This window comes from Melospiza melodia, chromosome 26, assembly GCF_035770615.1.
Source record: "Melospiza melodia melodia isolate bMelMel2 chromosome 26, bMelMel2.pri, whole genome shotgun sequence".
Lineage (NCBI taxonomy): Eukaryota > Metazoa > Chordata > Aves > Passeriformes > Passerellidae > Melospiza > Melospiza melodia.
This window is the reverse complement of record NC_086219.1, coordinates 4058413-4074845: the sequence shown is the minus strand read 5'-3', so window position 1 is coordinate 4074845 and position 16433 is coordinate 4058413. Positions and strand designations below refer to the sequence as shown.

Genomic DNA, 16433 nt, shown 5'->3' with positions numbered 1-16433 from the left:
TTACTCATCTATTGTTACTGCTATATATCAGCAAATGTAGTAACTGTTTATTTTTCTGTATATTCATACTAAGGTCAGAGCATTAATATTTCATACTAAAGTGGTTTGTCTGGTTTTGTGCAGAAGGTTTTGGGGATTTGGGCACGTTGAATTAATATCTAAAACTTGTATTGTGTTTCTGCTTTGGAGTATTAGTTAAACCACCAAATATGGCTCCAAATCACTGTTGGGAGCAGAACATATTATACATAAATATAATATGTGCCACTAAACTGCTCACAACTCAGTTCCCTGGATAACAGACAGAGCCTTGGGTTCTGCCCCTGCTGCCTCCTGAGCTGTGCAAACTGGACAATATGTGCAATACTCACTGGAGAATAATCCCAGTGCAGCAAATCCTCCTTCATGTCCCATCTGACTCACGCTTTCACAAGTTGGATAACAGGTTTTCATTCAGCCACGTTGATTTCCACCATGTCACTCAGAGTTTACAGAACCTGAGTGCTTCACCTTCTGCCCTATTTGCAATGCCCAGTGGATAAACTACTGAAACTGTGTCAGCACACTCAGGGGGACAGGATCCACAGAAGACACAATCAAACCAACAAGCACAACAACAACAAAAAAAAGCCCCTCAAGATTTCCAGATCCCAAAAATACAAATAAATTGTGTAACTCAAAAGCTATACTAATGTGGAGTTAAATTTTGTAATAAGAACCAGCAAATAAATACATGGCAGAAATGTCATTTCAAACCAAGTGCAGATATTATTTGCAACAAAGAAATATTGTAACATAAAGGAACCAGGACTGACCATCAGGAGTTTTAAATAAATGGACATGGACATTTTAGTCTGAAGAGACATATTCTGAAACTAAGCAGATAAATTACCCAATAATTAGCAAAATCACTGCAAAACCACTTTTCCATTCTAAGAATATTTAGCCATGTTCCCCACAGAGTGACTGACTCCTGCCTTACAGGCAATATTCAAGTTAGCCTTCACTGTGGAACAGGCACAAGTGTGCCCTTACTATTAACTCTCATGTTGGATATTAGCCATAAAATGGCATGGCTACTTATTGTTAGAGATCCACTATTAAATGGGATTTGTGGGTTTAATAATAAAACAGATTAAATCTGCACCTTCAATGAAGTATGAGCATATAATCCTAATAAGAGACTACTTGTCCTACACAAAAATAATCAAATAATTGATTACTGGGTTTCTGAGAAACAATTATTGTTTTTCTGTCTGGGAGACAATATTTCTTACATATATTTTTAAAAGCTAATGCTAATTAACACACACTGCATATCCAGTAAGAATGCTGGTCAAATGCTGGGGCAATAATGAGAAGGGATTTGCTGACTGCAGTGTCACTTTGTTGCCATCAATTTTATATGGAAATAACACAGGGGTTTTTATATATCCCAAAATTCTGCACTTGGGATGAACATGAATCAAATGATTATGCAGCAAACTATATTATTTGGAGCCAAATGAATGTGAATGAATGTCATCCAAAGTGACACAACTGGATGTGACCCTGAAATAAACTCTTGTTATTTCTATGTGTGTGTGTTTACAAACAGAACTCATGAAGCACATTAACCATAAGCTATTTCTAATTTTATCTTCCTTTTTTTTTGCTACACAGAGAGAGGCATGTACTGAGAGTGGGCATCTCTCCTGACCACCTAATTTTGCCCTGCTGATGCTACACTTGTGTCATTTTGATTTTGTAAACTGACTTCTACCTGGCCTGTCCTTGCTGGAAAAGGATGCTCTTTGGACCAGGAGGAAATACTGAATACACACCATGCAGCTTTTATGCTGCCATTTTCACAGAAAACAGAGTTTGCTGATACATCAGAGAAGCAGCTCTGGGAGTAGCTGAATTATTGGAACCCAAGTTTAAATGGATTTTGCAGCTCCTGCCTGATTTACAGCTCTCTGCTGTCCTCAGCTCATGGCAATCAAACTCTTCTCCACTTCCTGTCACAGCAGAGTCCTGTGTAATTACACACCAGCTACCACACCTGCCCACAAACCAGCTGACTAAAAGTGTGGGGAGACAAACCTGACAAAGTTTGATTCAGAGCATTCTTGCACAACAGCTCCCTGTCTTCCAAAATGTATATGAAAATAGGAATATCTACATTTTGTAATTTGCCAGAAATTCTCATAGATGGAATTGTACTCATCCTCACCAAATACTCAAACACCCATCTAAAAGGCAGTTTTGAGAAACAAGAAACACAAAATTTTGACACTCAAGTATCTTACTTTGTCATTAACTTCATTTTCCCAAGAAATGCTCTTGCCACAGGAATGAAATAGAACTATTACATCTTAATGGTTATTTATTAGGACATACAGAAATGTTAAATAGGTGGTCTGATAACATAGGATTTTTTTTCAAAGGAATATGATTTGCTGAGGAAAAAAATTCACTCCACACAACCTGAGTTCTCACTTCTAGCAAAAATCTTCTCCTGTTAACAAGAGAAAAAAATGAAACTAACATTCCCTTCTTTTCTCCCTTGGTATCCTATAATTTACTTTCATAAAAATTCAGGTAGCATTGATACATATGTACACCTTTGGAGAGGAAAGAAAGAGTATAAAGCCCATCCAAGAACTCAGGGTTTCCCTCAAAGTAACAGTTATGGCTTGGAGTCTGTATCTGGTTTTACATCCAGTGTGATAAATACTGTCCATCCTGAGTCTGTGTGACTGCAGCTGCTGTGAAAAGTTCATTACAGTAAAAACCAACTGAAGAAATAACTGCACAATACTCTTGTCCATAAGGCATTTTTTAGGCTTGCATAAACCTCTTGTAGGGTGTTTAAATTACTGTTCTTTTTTACAACTGTGGGAGACAGAACAAAGAAATGGCTTTGTTCAGAGTTCCACAAAAAGCAGAGCAGAGCTCCTCAGGGCAGCAGAGAGCAGCTGTTTCTGCAGTGAGGCTGAATACACACACACATGGCTGAATTGCTGAAAACTGGGAAAAAGGCAGGAGTAAAAAATTACCCTGAATTTTCTGGGTTTGTACATACCTTCTGTCCTCTCCAGAAGAGGTGCAGGAGAGGACAGGCTCTCTGCCATTTCCTTCCCACCTCTACACAGTTCTGGGACCCAAATCCCCCTCCCTGCAGGAACTCTGCAAGGTTCTCATGCAGGTGAGACCTTTGCCTGCCTCTTGTCTGCCTCAGTGTTTTGGGATTCCAAAAGCTTTCTTTGAAAAGCTACACACACGTCAAACCTCTACAGAGCTGACTTTTTTAAGTAACAAAACTTGTTGGACAGGTGGATCTTGAAAAAGAAAATCATTAGAATTTCAGTCTGGAGAAGACTAATGGGATACTCTGCTGTGATCTGACACCACAGGCACCTAAAGTTTTACACAGTCACTTCTGGAGGCCAGGAGCAAGTGTGAGCTGGATAAAATCCTCAGGAAGAAACCCAGACAGTATTGATAAATTCCAAATGACTGTACAATCACCTCATAGTAAGAAGCACTAGTTGACAAATCATCCTCATTTTTTCAATACCTTTCCTTTAGAAATAGTGAATTAAATAGATTTCTTAAAGGAAAGACTTTTTGTTCATCTCTCTGTATATTCTATCTTAGATGCTGACAGTTTACAAGTAGTTTTTTAATGCTATGGTGTATATTTATTTCAAAAAAACTGCCTGGAGTCAGTCCTATAAACCTCCTTATTTAGGGAAACAAAACATTATTTAAAAACAAATAAAGAAACAAAAAAAGCTTTAAAACTTCCATACTTGAGATAGAGCTAAACAAACCAATGCCTCTGTTTTGTTTCAAGTCTGAAAACTTTGGGTTGGATGAACTCCAGAAAGACTGAGTGAATTTAAACAGGCCAGAAGAATCATAAATTTTGCTTCTATAGAAAAGAAGAGTGTGTTTTGCTTGCCAACAGGACACCAAGAAACCTTCCCACGAGGGAAGGAGAGGAGCAATAGCTTTTAAGCCTCCCCTCTGCACAGTCTTCTGTTACATTTGGAGAAGTTAAAATAATCTTTTGGGTGAAAGTCTAAAGCAGAGAACCATTCTTATCTCCCCGAAAGAACCAGAGAAAGAGCAAAACCACTGAAGATGAGTTGCAGTGCGGGTCACACACAGACAATGCCACACTGCACTCAGCTGACCCCGAGCAAGAACAGCCAAGAGCTCCTTCCCCAAGCACTCAAAAGGATCAGATTTTGTCACTATCTCCATGTGAGATTAATCCTTTTCTCTATTACAGCCTCTAAGGCAGACTCCAAGCTTGGGAGAAATCATCCCAAGGCACAGTTGAAGGTTGGTATGAACTGTTCAGCCTGGAAGAAGGGAACAGACTCACAAATATGTGAGCTGGATGAACATTAAGCTCAGGTTCATTTATAGCATTTTAGAGCTCATGGGTTTATTCATGCTCAGCTGGGAATGCAGTGTCATGACAGTGCCATGAAATAAGGAAAGCAGTTTGGAAATTATTTCTTTTTGTGCAAGGAATAAACCTCAGCAATTCCATCATGGCATTGTTACATTGGTAAAGAAATCACATCCAACCACTCCCAACAACCCTCATAGCAGGACTTTGAAGACTTCAGTATTGCAAATTGATTTCCTATGCTACAAACAAAATACTTCTGAAAGTGCTCTGACCATGGGTGATCCCCAGCAGCCCTGCTGCATCCAGGACACTTTCAGGGACCAAGCCACACACTACTTGTATTTCTGCTTAAACTTGGGTCTTGCCCAAAGAAAGGCCTGGCTTTCTTCCACTGCAGCTCTATTAGCATTGCCAGCAAAGAGAATTTATGCAGAGTAAAGGGACTGGAGTTCCTTCTACAATAGGGCCAATTGTCTCAGGCTGCCACATTCAGTTAAATGTTTACTTTGTTGTTTCACAACTCAACAGGAAAGGAAAGGTCAGACAGGCCCTACTGCAGAACAAAGATTTTGTCATTCATCTATTCACCTCAAGCCAAGATTCCAGTGGGAGACTTCTGCTTTCCAGTTTTTTCCCCTCTTCCTCCAGGAGACAGACACCATGTAGTAAATTAACACTCCAGCAATTCTACCAGTCTGGTTTCATGTTCTAAAAGAAACATTAGATGTCAAAGTATTCTGTAAAGCTCATGAAAGAGGAATATTTCCAGGATTTGCTCACCAAGACTGGCTAACAGAGAAAGATTAATCTCCTGAGACTACCCATGAATACCATCCTTTTTGGCACAGCTGAAAATGAGATGGAGCCATAAGTGTGCAGTTTCCTGTGACACAAAATTTCTCTTGCTTGGAGTAGTGAGACCCTATTCAAATTCAGTCTTCCAGAAGCTGCTTTTGTAAAATAAGAACAACTGTTTAACAGGAATGAGACTGTTATTCTTAACTTGCTATGAATGGAAAACCTAAAGTTTCACACTCAGTTAACGAAGCATGAATGCACATGGACAGACACTTGGACATCTATTCCATTAAAAAAATCTTCCTTAACCTGTGCATATTTCTTTCTCTGTTCAATTAACATAAGAAACAGAGATTAGACAATGAAAACCCATCACAATGGTAAACAAACTATTATTGTGAAGCAAAATATGCATAGCTCAAATAAGCATAATGTAATCCTCAACTAATGGCAAAGATGTACTGAGTCTGTAAAGGAAATGTAGATTCTTTACTCCTGGCATGAATAAGTCTTGCTCTGGTGAAACTTGTACTACATTGTTTGATGGTCTGAGTGGCCAATAGTTGTTGGGACACTGCTTTGGATGGGATGAGTCACACCCCAGCAACACCTGTTCCTTTCCACTGGCTACCCAGGAAACCAAGATAACCAGCTCCAAATCAAAGTCTGTATTTGAACAGGCAAGTCCTTCCTGCTTTGTTTCTTCCTGAGCTAAACATGCTGTTCATAGATTAAACAATAGCCCAGGACCTGAAGAGACTGCTGTGCCTGCAGAGTCTGGGAGATTTCATCTTTCTGAAAGACCATAACCTCAAAGACACAATCTCACACCATTTCCAGCATACACTGGGGAATCCCAACCTGGGAGTGCAGGGAGGGGTTTGGAGATGACAGTGGACAACAAAAATCACAACCACAGCTGACTGAGCAGGTGTGAATTATCCCACCCTTCCACCTTTGGAGCTGCTTACACAAATTAAGCAGTACTTGTTCCATAGCAGGTTAAAAGCATATGAGCCCATTCAAACTGTGCCCCCTTCTGAGATGGCAAGCATGTATCTGATCCCCAGACTCATTAAAGAAGCTGAAAAATACCTCATTGACCTAAGGTGGCAGCAGGATCTGAGTGCAGAAGCACAGATTTCTTTAAAATGGTCAGTCTATAAACAGTCACATATGTCAGTGATGCACAGCAAAGCCCTGGACATGACTCAAAACTCTTCCTCATAAAGGTGATGGGAACATTCCTGGGCCAGATATTCTGGCTGCAAGCACTGTCCTCACCACTGGATAAGAACTTTATCATTCCCAGCAACCCATACCAGTAGAGTCCTGACTTCTCTAGGAGACAGGCAAAGATCAGGTGATTAAAGATCAGACCTGATCAGCTAGACCAGGCTCTTCACTTCAAAGTGGTCAGAAGTCTTCAAATAATCTTCAACTTCATGTATGACTATCAATATATTTTGTCAAGTAAGCAGAATTTTCTCTCACAAGTCAATACTATCACATTAGCAAAGAAAGTAGTTTCCTATAAAAACTATCTTTTATCACACACTATCCTGGTCAAACAGCATTTTAAGCTATATTTGAAGACTGAAACACCACCACTGTAAACTTGCAAATGGGTAGTAGGATCCAGAGTGCTTTAACAATACTAATGCAAGATTACTCCATTCTAATTCTACCAAATCACTTCATGTTACATTTTGAAACTGAGATGTGAAAGGGCTGTTACAGTACTGCATTCATAAATTCATCTTATGCAAAAGAAGTACTGACCTCAGGTCACAGAAATAATGCAAGCAGAATTAGAATTTTGCTCATGAGATCATGTACAAAGATATTTCATTTCTCTTCACAATTTCTCAGAAAAGACCATGACACAATAAAAAATGTGTCAGTGGGATTTCTTGTAAATTGGGTATTTGCCATATTACTCAAGAATTCCATGTATCTCAGTCTCTTGGCTAACACAGAGTTTAAACAGGAACACCCACAGTGGTTTTTAGAACATACCAGCATATTTTATTCTAAAAACCACAAGGACAAGCCCTCTGCTTTACAAACTTACATGTACTTGTGTGTTTCATTTGGCTGACTGTAAATGCAGCTTTTCAGAGCTGAATCACTGCAGTTTGATGACACCAAATAAGGGGTAGTGACTCTCATGCAAACAAGTGGGCAAAGCAGAACGTCAGAGACAGAAATGAACTGTGCTCTGTTGGGACACTGCCCCTCACCTTCTGAACTTTCTCACAAGGGAAATTTGAGAGCATAGAGGAGCAGCAGCACAGAACAAACATCAAATATATTTTGCAAAGAGCCTGAAGAAACCTCACCTCTGTAGAGCATGGAGATCTGTTCATCCCACAGTGCAGACCCCATTAAAATGAAGAGGATGGTGGGGACACCACTTGAGCTTTCTGTAAGACTCAGCATGGCAATTTAGGCTGTGACCCAAAACCTGGCTGTCCAACCTCAACTCTTTTGTGCTGAGACTGCTGTTGAGACATAAGAGAGTGTACAAGCCTTACAAGGTAAAATAATGGACAAAGTGTAATAATCAAGATGTGAATAATAGTCCAATGATTAAGGGAAGAAACACTGGCATGAAAAGGGAACACAAAGCCAAAAAAATCCAACAAGAAAGAGAGAGCAAAGAAATGTCCTGTTTTGTGCCACTTCTGCTCTCTGTGAGATCCCAGTGCTCTTCTCCTTTGACTACCATTCACTAAATTCCTGTTAGAGTCAGGGAGAAGCACTGGCATGAAAATGAGTGCCATACATCTTCCTTTACAGCCCCCCACATGATTCACAAACAATTATTTAAAAGTTATAAAATTGTTCATCTGTGGGGGTGAGTCACAGAACTAGCAAGTGACTTATTTTCCAGACCATCTGTGTGGACATCACAGACTTTTGTCAGGATTCCTACAAGACCAAAACTATTTCTGAGACTGATTGCTTTATGATACAAACTCTGTTGTCAGCTGATTAAAAAGATACTGTAAGAAGGAGAGAGGTGAGGCTCAGGGTACTGAGGACAAACATACACAGTTTCACCAGCCATATTTACTTTTACACATGCATGGTGGACATGTTTCCAACAGCCTATTGCCACACAACTGAATGCAAACAACAGTTAGCTGATGTTGTGACAGCAAATAAACCCCCACACTGTTATGATTACAAGCATAAATACTCAAAATTATTGATGACAAAGATTAATATTATTCACCATTTGGTAACACCTAAGAATGAATACAGCAAAACATTTTAAAGCACCTGTGTTGGTATATACCAATATATGCTGGTGTGTTCCAGAAACCACTGTGGGTGCTGCTGTGTAAATCCTGTGTTAGCCAAGAGATCTGTAAAGGTCTTCTAGACACCTTAGCTTGATTTTAATCTGGGTTGATTTTCCCCCCTTAGAAACTTAACAGAGTACTAATAAAGGCATATCAGTGTTAGATCTTTCTTTGGATACCAAATAGTGCTAATAAAGTAAACATCACCCAAACAGGATATAATTTCTATCCATATGCTGCAGTGCACACTCTAAGCAAGTGAAAAGTAAACTTCATTTTTCCTAGAGCTTTATTCCTGTTCAGTCTTTAATGCCACTTCTTTTTACAAAGTGGCTCATGATAGCATGTAGGTGGAATCTGGAAATGAAATGCTGTTCCACAATCATGGTTATGCTGAATGCTGAGAAGTTAATTTTATTATTCATGCATTCCCAGAAGAGGCCAGAAGGACATGGGCACATCCACAAAACACATTCTGTACTTGTTTTCATATGGGGATTATTTCCCATCAGCAGGAAGGCAAAGCTTTATTGATCTGTCAGAAATCATCAAGGGGCCATTCACCCCTGTTGTGACGAAATCACACCAAAACTACTTTTCAATGAATTTTCAGATTGCAAAAAGCTGGTTAGGAACCAGAGGTAGAACGTAGTGCTCCAAATTCTGAAGTTGTGGAATCTAGGATCCTACTCCAACACTACTATACAAAATGTGCTTTTACTTATCTTTAGTAACAGCAGTAAACTGTGACCAGATTAAGAAACTCTGGTGTTGAACAGTATAATAGCCAACTCTGGTTACATTTTTGGCATGAATTGCCAGAGAAAGCCTGTTTTAAAAAGCAGCTGCTACAATTACAGCTGTATTGAGAGATTAGGCATGCCTTTGAAATGTACCTTCAAACTCTCAATAGGTGTGCTTGCAACTCAAGGCAAACTGAACCGAAAATAAGCAACGTGAGCTTGAGTACACATTGTGACATAGAAAATACCAACCATCGTGTCAATCAGCTTTCAGACATGAAACAGATTCTAGAAGAGCATTTGTGGTTCGCAGCAAGCAATAGCCCAAAGCTGCCAGTGAATAAGCAGGGAAGAGGAGAGCTGGAGCAGCTGTGACAGGCGGAGCCCTGCACACCACAGTGCGGTGCTAGAGACCAGCACAGGCTGGGGCTGCACTCCTCTGGAGCACAGCCTGCTCACCACACTGCCCTCACCTCTACCTGAGACAGGCCCCTGCTGGCTCACTCTGCACTGCCCATCCATGGCACCCTTGAGCCAAGAATGACACAAGACTGAACTGCAAGAGGAAAAAAAGAAGCTTCAATACAAAGGATTCTTCAGCTTATATAGACTGATACAATACATTCTGCATGATTGGCTAGTTAAATAAAAACATTATTCTCACACACCATCTTTGAGAAAAACAGAAAGACAAAGTGGAAAAACATCCCTGCAGATTGTTTATACTAACAAGTTATCAGATTCTTACAACTCCTTAAAAATTCTCACAAGCCACTGTGAAAACCATTGCTGTTTCTCTCTCCCAGGCTGGCATCTACACCCATACACAACAAACTGCAGGGATGTACAAGTGGTGCACAAGAACACAAATTCTCTCCACCCTGTGCTTTTCTTTCCCAGCACTCAGGTTCAACAGCTCTGCAAGCTGCCAGCTCCCAGCCATGCCACACCAGCTCTAGGAAAAGGTTGGCACAAGTGTCACAGGGCACTGCCTGTTTGATCAAAGCACAGCCTTGGACTAAAGCTTTCAGGCTCTGTGAAAAATGCCAATCACTGTTGTTAAAATTTTAAGAGTTTAGTAGTAATAAAATGGTTATAAAAATAGTAATATAATTAGAGCAATAAAAATTTGGACAATTTAGATTAGGACAATATGAGACAATAAAAACAAAGATTTAAGGACAGTCCAGGTATCTCTTTGTGGGCAAAACAAGCCTGAAAAGGGATCCACATTAACAGAGGATTAACCCTTAAAAGCAACAGCCTGTTGCATATTCACACACCTCATACATGAAATGCTTTTTCTCTGAAAGGTTCAGGTGTCCTGTGGCTGCTATCTGGTGTGAGTACCTCATTCCCTTCTTTAAAAAAATATCCCACACACATAGTTTCTATTTTAACTACAAAAGTTACATTTTAACTACAAAACTATATTTAACACACCACTTAAGAAAATTAACACAGCATAACTTTCTAACATAACACCTATAATATTCATTTTAATATTTGCAAAAAGCCAATCATAAAATATACATTTTTCACAGCTCTGTCCAACAATACTGTTTATCAGCTTGCTCTTTACAGTGAAACTCCCTGCTCCCAAAAAGAAGCCAGGAGTTTCACTGAGGTAGCAAAACATAGAAATATAGAAGGTGATTCTCAACTACCTATGCAAAGTTCAAAGTCATTTCTTGCTAACCTTGCCTCTTTAAGAACTTTCTAAACATCATTTGGCACTGTATTTTAAGTTGACCACAGGAAGCACAAAACGAGAAAGTCCAGGAGCAGCCTTGTCTTCCCCTCAGGCACTTCCTGTACTAGTGACAAAAGCATAATGCAAAATTGCTAAGAAAGTGCCTCATGTTTAGGTTACACTTTGCCTTCCTTTTAGGCAGGAAATATTTGTTCATTGAAAATCACAGCCTTGTGAAACAACAGTGCCCACCTCTGCATCACTGTGTCTGAGTTTTTGGGAACATGTCTCTGATAAAATAAGTTAAGGAGAAAACTCAGACCCAAACCAAATCTTTGGTTTTCCTCCCCCTCTTCAAGCACACTGGGTGCTTAACAATGATTTTTTTTTTTTTTTTTGAGGAAATCAAATTACCTATACTCCACTCCACTAGCCTTGTAATCTCTTTGCTAAAGGAAGAAAAAGCTCAAAGGTCCCTTTAAGGAGAAAGCAGATAATTATAAGCAGACACAACAAACAATTGAAAAGGCCACAAATTGTTCCCTGATACTCACACTTATGCAATGTGCCCTATCAAGTTAACAGTGAATTCCCTTTTCCTGCTCAGACAGCTAGGCAATAAAGGCAAGAATATGCAAAAGACAAAAAATTCACAAAACCTTTGTCACAAGTATTAACCTCTTCTTTTCCTTCCCATGCTGGCTACAAGACAGTCTTATTTTCAACTCTGTTTAAGCAGAATCTGTAATACTCAAAGTCTCAATGCACATTTGCTCCAGCCATGACTTGAGAAGGAAGAGGTTACTGAGAAGTAAGAGTTTGGTGTGTGTTAAAAATTCATTTTTCACCTCTGCTTCATTTCCATAGAGAGAAGAGCAGCATGCACACAGCAGGCAGACAGAGCATGCTTTGTTTTAGGTACCTGACCTGGATGACTGGAGAAGCAGGATCTTGAAATATCTGCTCCTTAATCTGGACACAGCATCTGATCTGTGCTGCACATCCAACAGGGATGCTCCTCTGCACTCACTGAAATCTCCACATCCTAAGTCATCAGCACACTTCTCTACTGCTCCCCTTAGCTCCTGACAATCTTGAATGAGAGAAAACTAGGCAGCAAAGATAACAAAGATTATGTCCTTAACTATGAGGTTTATTGCATTTGTATTCACACAACTGACAAAGAAAGAGGAGAGGAATAAGAAAAATCAACACTTGACTCAGTGTTTGCCACAGGTTTTAGTGAAAACTTCAGGATGTTCTCAAGCTCATTGGAAGAGCAGGACACAGGTTTTGACTTTAGGTGAACACAGAGTCTTTACAGTCTCCCATTTCATTATAGTTGTTACCACAAAGGCAGGATCAGTGTCCATGCTTCTAATGTTCAACACTGTCCACAGAGCCTTCAATACTCCTTCCTCCAAAAGTCCCAATCATTTCACTCAGCTCTTGCAACTGGGAGGGCTTTCCTGTCTAAAAGGAAACACTGGCTATGTTCAAATCCTTCAGCAATAAGTAAGTGACTCTTCTGTGTTGCTACAGAGGGTATTTTTTAAAAGACCTGGGTAGGTGTTGGGCAAACTGCAGCAGGAGAATCTTGCTTGTGCCAAGAGATTTCAGAGTGCAAAATACAGGTAAATGTACAGGAACCAGACTTGGGCTCCAGCTGTAACAGCATTTCTCTCCACACTGAGAGACAGATGCTGTGCCTGATAAAAGCAAAAATCCTGCAGGGAAAGTGGCTTTCTAAATCACCTTCTGAGACACAAATCAAGGAGTTCCGGGACTTTGAGTACTGCAGCTAATGGGCTCACAACAAAAGGCATGAACAGGTCCTGGGGCAAGTACAGATAAACCCTTTTAAATGCCCCCGGTCTTTCAGCTCCTTAACAGCATCCTGGTAACATCAATTCAAACCACATCAGTTCCTCTAATAATCCACATTAAAACAGTTCTAATGCCTCATTCCTACTGAAGGAATTTTGCCTGATTTTTCACTGACATACCCACAGACATACCCCAGACTGTCAGTCTTCTCTCTACATTGTCATCAAGGCCTGACTCCACGGATGTTATTCCTCCATGTGATAAACTCACTATGCTCAATCTGCAAACCCTTCCAGATTGAAACTTCCTGCTGCAGATGCTGAGAGCATCCATAACCTCATGATCAGACAAAACCAAAAGTAACATGAGAAGGTGTGCCCATAGGAGTGTGTCAAGGACATCTGAATATTGCATTTGGGTTGCCTCCAGATGGAGGAAGGAATGATAAATCTGACTCCATGTTCTCAGAAGGCTAATTTATTATTTTATGACACTATATTATATTAAAGAATGGTGTACTAAACTATACTAAAGAAGACAGAAAGGATACAGACAGAAGGCTAAAAAGATAATAATGAAAACTTGTGACTCTTTCCAGAGTCCCAACACAGCTTGGCACTCACTGGCCATTGAGTCAAAACAACTCACAGCAGAATCCAATGAAACAATCGCCTGTGGGTAAAAAAATCTTTTAAACATTCTTTTAAAGTCTTACTGAAAATCTGTAAATCTTCAGTTTCATCATTCTGAGTTTTTATATGGTAAGTAAATAAAATATACAAGAAGGTGAATATATCTATCATTTATTTGGAGGAATACAACAGGGTATCATTCTCCTACTTTCTCAGGCATGCCTTCCAACATGAGAATCCTATCTCTTAGCAAAGATATATCCAGGTAATTGTCTCCCTGATGGTGCAAGTGTTCCTTAATACTACAGGCAACATTCTGTTCCTGATGCTGCTGATTGACAGACCCACAAAAGGCTAGAGGAAAACAAGACATTAAAACTGCTGTTAACTGTCTTTGCTGGACAATGCTATGCTTATTTTGCTCTCAAAAAATTGAGATTTTTAGGCACAAATGTGCCTCAGACTGTGTGTATTACACCTAAAGACTAATTCTTCTAGGTTGGTTTTTTCCATTTCCATACAGCCAACAGCATTCTGCTTTACAGGTAAGAAGTACTGCTTCCTGTACACAAAGCCTTGTAAAATGGTATTTCAGGAAATAATGGATTTTTTTAACCTACAAAATAAATACCACACCCCAAACACACCCCCTGACTTGTTTTCTTGTTTGAGACTCATTGACTGCCTGCAGGTACTGCTGTCCTCATTCTGCCTCTGGGAAAGGTGATAAATCTTATCAAGAAGTAATTAGGACAGAGAGCAAACTCTACAGTCAGCTGAGCCAAGGCAGATATATTCTGTTAGAGTTCCTTCTCCAACACTTCCCTCTCACCACTGCCTACTTACCAGCTAAACTGACCAAATGACTCAGTCATTGCAACAAAATGATGTAATGCATAAAAACTTTGAACTAGTAACCTCCAATATTCTTTGAATGCTCTGGAATAACCTCTGCATTAGTCAGGGAGCAGCAGGTACAGTTTGCTGCTGCCTTGGTGAGTCATGAACAAAAAAAACTTGGCATCTCCCACAGGTTTGTGTTACCCTCCTCCTCATGTTCTTCCATGACAAGCCAATGTTTCCCAAACTGGCACGTAACAGGAGCACATCTGTGATGCTGCATCCCTGCTGATCCTGCCTCTGACTCATTCATGTGTGCCCCAATCAGCCAGAGCTCCTGCTCTGGCTCCTCTGTGTTTACATCCACCTAGCCAATAAAAAGGTGCATTCTGCTTTGGATGTTTATCCAGCCAACCTTCACCTGAAGACAATCTGAGTGGCTAAGCAGCCTTATGCTTCCTGTAGCTGTTTTGTGTCTGCAGAGTTCCAATTTCTCATGAAATCCACTGAAATACAAACAGCACTTTGTGATGTAGTTTTCACTAGCTTAGACAGCCCTTCTGTAAAGAGGCAAAATTTAAAACCTACCACCCTGAGAGATGTTCTGAAAGTTGCTCCTTCAGGCAGTAGGCACTGTAGATTACACCAGACTTACTCAAAATATTTGGATATTTGTCAACACCAAATTGTCTCTTACAGATCTTTCCTTGCAGAAATTGCCAAAAGAACATTTGAAAACTTTTGACTTACTTAATACAAGTACTAAATGTAGTCTAAAGACATCTGGCAGTGCCTAGGAAGGTGAGGCATAATTAGTATCAAGAAAGGTAAGGTAGGATGGCCCATTGTATTTAACTGCAGACTGAAACGGATTCAGTCAGCATTTAGTTGAATGTATCACTGGTAAGGACTGAAAAGATGAAGACAGTTTGGTTTGGCATTTGTTGTTTGGGTTTTCTTTACTGAAGACAGAACTGGTCCAAGAGTTGAGCATAAGAGAGTTAGGATCTTTCAAACAAAAAATGCCAGATGTTTTCCTCTTGCTAATGCAGCACTCTTGGAGCTTTTTGTCTCAGTGACTGCTCAATGGACAGGCATAAAGATTTATTGCTCTTGAAACGTCAGTTTCATAAAACTTTATCTTCTTGACACAAACACGGAAGCAAAGGTTTGACATCCTTCCTGCTTTTCTGATGCTGTATAAGTCTGCATTGAGACAAAATGATCATTGAGACAAAAAAAAAAAAAAAAAAAGAAAAGACTGAAGCTTCAGCGATGCCACAACAGTCCCAACAGGCAAGTTTATGTGAGGTAATATTGTGCAAAAAGCTCTTAGGTAGAAAGAACTCCCAAGAACACTCTTCTTTTCTTCTCTAAACAAAAATCAAGAGATTTTAAACTTCTAATTACTAGAAATTTAACTCAAAATTGCAAACAGCTTTCATAAAAGATGCCTGGCAGAAAACATCTTAGTATTTGCTGAATTCTAACATAAAAATACATTTACTTATTTTAAAGCTAAATACTTGGAAGCTGACAAGACCAGGATTCAGGGCAAGCTGTGCTGTTTTACTCACCAGCTCCAGTAAGCCCAGAGTGTTACCTTCTCTACAACACAGGCCCAGATTTCTTAAATCTGAGGTGGAATTAAAAGAAATTAGCATGTTCAATTAAGAAAAAGAACCTGCTGCCATCTATACAGTTGGGAATTTGTGTGCCTTTGCACAGCAGAGCTGGGTCAATGCTTCTCTAGCTTCTACAATTTATACAGTTATATCAGAGTGGTCAATGAGCTTAAAGGAAGAAAGAACAAATATTAAAGAGTAAAAATGTCAGTTTCTTCCAGTGCTGAATGAAGCAGCCTCACTGAGTGCATGTGCCCTTTGTAGGCAGGCAGTGACATCTTGGCTGACACATGCATGGTTCCCAACATCCTCTGAGTCACGAGTGGAGCTCCAGCTCCTGCACATCCCCAGGATCCGGTTTGCAACAGGGCTGTGGGAGAGACTAACAAGGGAGAAAGGCAAACAGCTGAGCAATGAATTTCCTCTGATCCGTACACACTGGGCTGTTTGCATCACCTCCTGCACAGACAGGAAAAATCCAGGCTCTCCATCACTGAGCATCTCCAGCTTTTGCCTTGTATTAGCCAATTCCTCTTTCTCAACAGAAGCTTTG

The 16433-nt window shown here is 39.9% G+C and overlaps 1 protein-coding gene across 5 annotated transcripts in view; it reads right to left on the bottom strand.

The window, feature by feature from the left end:
- Positions 1-16433, bottom strand: part of SLC45A1 (solute carrier family 45 member 1) — an 85198-nt gene that overhangs the window by 31166 nt on the left and 37599 nt on the right. For 2 of the 5 annotated variants that reach the window (XM_063177135.1, XM_063177137.1), the window contains exon 1: positions 7552-7704. The exons of the other annotated variants lie outside the window; for them this stretch is intronic. The gene's annotated coding sequence lies outside the window, so the exon portion shown is untranslated. Of the gene's footprint in view, positions 1-7551; positions 7705-16433 lie in introns of those variants that run through there. 5 annotated transcript variants of the gene reach the window in all.